The sequence below is a fragment of the Poecilia reticulata genome, linkage group LG7 (assembly GCF_000633615.1).
Source record: "Poecilia reticulata strain Guanapo linkage group LG7, Guppy_female_1.0+MT, whole genome shotgun sequence".
Taxonomy (NCBI): domain Eukaryota; kingdom Metazoa; phylum Chordata; class Actinopteri; order Cyprinodontiformes; family Poeciliidae; genus Poecilia; species Poecilia reticulata.
This window is the reverse complement of record NC_024337.1, coordinates 30612147-30617392: the sequence shown is the minus strand read 5'-3', so window position 1 is coordinate 30617392 and position 5246 is coordinate 30612147. Positions and strand designations below refer to the sequence as shown.

Sequence of the window (5246 nt, the reverse complement as noted above, 5' to 3'; positions counted from 1 at the left end):
GAAGACTTGAATCATTTTTCGGGTTATTTGTTTAGCTTTCTGACCGTGATGCTAATCCGGAGTGTTGGTAGCTGCGCTGCTTTACCTGCTAGCTGCGGCCCCGGATGCCCTTTTGTTCCTGCTTTAAGCCTCGATGCAGCCGAACTCCGTCAAGTTTAATTTTTTTAAACGCCATGTTAGATTCGTTGTGACGCATTTTGACGCGCTTCACCACTGAGGTAATTTCCCGCCACAACTCGCAAACATCCCCATTCCCTCAGAGCATTACAGCTCCACATGACAGGACTTGTAGCCACGCATGCGCAGTGTGAAGGAAAGAAAAGCTGCACGCGCAGGCTGAGAAGTGATCGGTTTTGGTGATCGGCGATCACCGATCATACACTTTTTCACGTAAATCGGCCGATTGTGATCGGTGGCCGAATGATGCAATAAATGACAGAATATTGAAAGTAAATATGTCATAACAGATATTTACCATTAAACACGTGAAAAAAACAAAACAAGCAGAACCGCTGACATTTCTTCTTCTGTTAAACATCTGCAATCCTCTGCTGCATCACATGACCAAACAAATACCATTCATTACGTTCATTACGTTCATTACGTTCCTCTGTGTTGCCAGATTGGGAGAGATTCCACCCAACTGGGTTTCTTTTGAACAGGTTGGGCTGAAACAGCAGGCTGGACCTGATGTTAAAATATGAGCTGCTTTTCACAAACGTTGGCGGGATTTTAGAAAGTGTTCAGGGGTTGTGTACAGAAATGAACAAAACCTTTAAAAAAAAATTTCTGTTTTTGAACTCATCTTATTAGTTCTTTTATTTTGAAATGATCAATGATTAGTCTCTGTGTCGTAACACTGTAAAACAGAAATTCCAGCGCATCATGATTTAAAACACGCCAGTCTCACTGTGTTCAGTCCTTTGCAGTCCCAGTGGATCTGGTTCTGCTCCGAATATAATAAAGGAAAAGTAAAAACTTTGCTTGTTGGACGTAGCATGTTGGCAACAAATCTGCAGTTAGCTGGCAAAGACCAGCCGCCTGAGATTTCCATACGGATATAAACTGCCAAAACTGTTCTCAAATCATTTTTCTAAATCCAAGTATTACATTTTCAAGGGGAAAGTCCAAGTCAAGTCTCAAGTCTTTGAGTCGTTTATTCCCGTTTTCATCTGGAGACACATTCATGTTGTCAGTATTATGAAGCTATAGCTAACATGAACAGGTTGCTATGAATCATTAACATCCCATAATAACCTACAGATGTCACTACCTAATCGTAAAGTCTTTCACAGTAAAACATACGATCACAATAAAGAAAAATGGCCGCCGCGCTACAGAAGCTAAAGACAGCTGACTGTAGACTATTGGAGCAGATAGCCTAACTAATTGACCTGCTAATATCAGGTTGTTATATTTCTGCCTCTCTAAAATAACAAAGCAAATAAAATGTAAAAAATAAAATAAAAAATACTCTGTGCCATCAGTACTTTCTGATATTCTAGGTATTTAATTTTTCAGGTTATGCATCATGCAGGAGATCCTGAAAAGCAAAAGGAGAAAAAGCAGAGCTTTGAATGAGACTAATGACAGAAACATACAGGCTGTGGTGGGCATTAGCGCTAATCAGCTAATGTGCTAATAGTGGAGCAATTTTTTCCTTTAGCACTTTGAAAATGTTAAGCACACTTAGCTTCTAAAGGGCTAATTTACTTGGCTGTTTTTTTAAAGCAAAAAGAAACAAAGTTGTGTCTTTGACATGTGGTTGGCATCAACCAGGTTGATATTAGCATGCTAGCTTTAACTTCTGCTTTAGCTTTAGCAGAACTAATGTTTATGATTAGTGCTAAAAGGTTAGCATAGCTAACCTTTTAGCTAGTGATGCTCACCACAGCAAAACAGCCAAGTGAGTTAGTGCTTTAGGGCTTATAAGTAAAAATTAACTTAAGCTAAAGCTAAAGCTAAACGTTTGTAAGTTAGCCATGTCCACCAGCACATGGCCCGTCTTTCCTTCGTGACGTCGCGTTTGGATCCCAGATGGAAACGGAAGGAATCGGTGCTACAAGAACCGGTTCCGGTTCAGCACTAGAACCAGTCTGGCAGACTTTCACACATCCTGATCTGCTGCGGCTTGTAAATTTCAACCTGTGCAGTGAATATTTCCCACACAACAGCCGCACTGTGCTTTAGGGTAGAAGCTCGTCTCCTGCAGCCATTTAAAAAGTTATGCAACATTTTCTGCAGAGCAACCGGCGCTGCCTGCGTGTTTCTGACCAGCGATGATCAAGCATAAAGAAACAAAAGGCAGTTTAAAGCATCTCTACCTGTCAGGGAAGCTGCAGCGATAGTAGCGATGGAAGAACGAGACCCAGAAAACCAGACGATTTGGGCCATTAAAGAGGAAATATTGTTGAGTGATTACACCGGAGCGGCTAGCCGGGCCCGGGTCGGTACGTCTGGTTTTCCGGTTCCTCTCGCTCTCTCTGGTTCTGGTAAACACACGGAAACACTCACGGTTTCTGGTGGTGCAGCGTGTGGGCGTGGTGGTTGTTGGAGGCGTTGGCTCGGTGCAGACGTTCCAGACGCTCCTTCTCCTTCTCCACGAAGTTGGTGTTGGTCCCGGTGCTGGTGGAGGGGACCCGGGTCAGCCGGCTGTGGGCCCGCGGCTGGTCCCTGGGCGGGATGGGAGGTGGCGGCGGTGGCGCCGGGCCGGTGGGCGACACCGGAGCCGGGATCTGGGTCGGTACAGAGATGGAGGTCGGGTTGGCAGAGGCCAGAGGCGGGACGGGAGCGGCGGCGCTGTTGTAGGCGTGGTGGAGGTGGTGGTGGTGGGACTGGTGGCTGTGGTGGAGTGGGATGGAGGTGGGAGGAGGGGGCGGAGCCTGGCTGTTGTGGTGGTGATGGTTCTTGGTAGCCGTGGCGAGGGCCGAAGGCGGCGGCGGGGGAGGAGGTGGGAGCGGAGGCTCCGGAGGAGGAGCGGGCGGTGGCGGAGCGACGGGTTGCCGATCCAAACGCAGGTCTTTGTTCTCCTGGCTCAGACGGTCCAGTTGGACCTCCAGCTCCTCGATTCGGCGCCGCTGGGTTTCCAGAAGCTTCTGCTGGCTCTCGATGATGTTGTTGAGCTCCAGCAGGTACTCCACGGCCCGGTTGGGGCTTTCCGGACTGCCTTGACCCGGACCCTGACTGGCATCCATGACCTCAGATTACCGCGGTGGTTCTGGCTGGTCCGGTTTGGTCCAGGAATGAAAGCCTACTCTACAAGCTAAACTACACCCTGAGGCCCTGAGGCCTACACCTTCAGACAGGAAGTGCTTCACCCTCCCCCCCACCTGAGGTGAGTGGGGGGGAGAGGACTTGTCCCTCTTTGAGTTCTGATGTAAAAATCAAGATGGATGCCCGCCCTGTGCGCTCCAGTCGGGGCGTTGCATTCCCTGCCCAGCCGTCCCACCGGAGCAGATCTCACAGCTCGGTCCTCAGCGGTTCGGTTCTGTTCCTGTCGCTCAGTAAATCCGTATCCGCTCACTTATCTCCATCCAGAACATTAGCTTCCAGCAGCCGGACTGGACGGGCCGGAGGATCAACCCGGCCCGAGTCAGGGAACCCRATCACCTGCCGAAACAAAGTCCGCAGCTCCTCTTTCATCCTGCAGAGGGCGCACCGTCTGCAGCACCACCTAATCCCCGGCTTCCCTGCGGAGCCTCATGRTGGGCCGGGACCCGGAGCGCTGCTGTGACGGTCCAACGGTTCAGAGCGAAGTCAGATCAGGAAAAGCAGAACTCAGAACTCATCTCCTGGAGGAAGAGCCGGCCTGGTCCATCCTGCAGCCGGACCGGATCCCCGAGGCTCGCCAACCACCTCAGATCCTGCTCGTCTCCATGGATACCAGGACGCGTGCGCGGYCTTCCCTCCACATCCTTCCACCTGCAGTCACATGAAGGAAGAAACAGCAGATGAGAAGCAGAATCAGAGATCAGACCTGCAGAAAACAGCCGTTTCTTTCACTCCGTCTCTCCATCCCTCTGTTCCTTCCTCACATAAAACTAGCATCTCCTCCTACACTCCATCTCTCCATCACTGTTCATCTCCACACGCCGCCCCGGCTCCACTTCAGCCTGCTTCACGTGCATCGTTACATCAGTGTCAAATATATTCATACTGCACGTTTAAAATCTGATGAAATTCATWRAAAAAATGAARATGTGACGATGTCGGACGTCACAAATTTCATTTCCTTCACTTTTTAGAGAAAAAAGATCAAATCTGGGCTTCAGCCTGAACAAAAAGTCAGAAGACATCGTTTAAATCAGRGGCTTTATATCGTAACTTTCACACATTTTGTCTCATAACAGCCACTGATTTCAGTGTATTTTGTTTAACAGCCAAATGTCACATTAGTTTCYGGATATTTTACAAATGTTGTGCATTTGGATTCAGCTCTCTTTACTCCGAAACCCCTAAATATAACTAAAAACTTGGAAAAGCAAAGCTCCGCCCCCAAATTTTGAAAAATGTCCCAAATGTGGGCGGGGCCAATAGAGACAGGGGGCGTAGCCAATTAGAGGCGGATGGTTGGGGGCGTGGTCAGGACGACAGAACTGTTGCCAACTCAGTGGCTCGTTGCTCCTTCTAGCAACGTTTCAGACCTTCTATCAATGTTTTTCAACTGTTACTGGAGACATTTGAAGTTGTCAGTATCGAACCCGCTGGAAGGTTTGGYTTAACCAGTTTAACCAGTTTAACCAGGCACAGCCARCGGCTGAATATATAGAAAATAAGACAGTTGATGTTTGGACATTTTTAAATMAGACTGAACATAKTTGAGGATAAAACATGTTAAAATCCCTGCTTTGATATTTAGGTAATCTGGTGTCCCAGCTGTACCTGAACGCAGCATCAGAATCCCCTCCGTTCCCCCCTGGATGCAACAGGATCTGGACTTTTCATTCACTTTGATGCTGTGTGAGTTATGWGGCCTCATCTCTACCGACGCCGACATAAAGTTCTGGTTYGGTCCAACACGTCTCTSTCCAGCGCAGCTGCGTCAGAATCCCTAATGTTTCTAAATAACAGTTTACTGACAGCTGGGCGTCGTCTCTGCTGGGTTTTATTGTCACTTTTTAAGGAAAACTTAAACATCTTGACAGTTAATTTAACATTTTTTWATTGCAGCACACTCCTGTATCAGAGTGGTCCAGTCAAAGTACAGACCTAAACCCAATTRGAAGTTCATACAAGAACTGAAGAAT

The 5246-nt window shown here is 47.9% G+C and overlaps 1 pseudogene; it reads right to left on the bottom strand.

Moving 5' to 3' along the window:
* LOC103468114 (IQ motif and SEC7 domain-containing protein 2-like) overlaps positions 1-3218 on the bottom strand; it is a 122645-nt pseudogene extending 119427 nt beyond the window's left edge.
* Positions 3219-5246: the final 2028 nt, after the last annotated feature.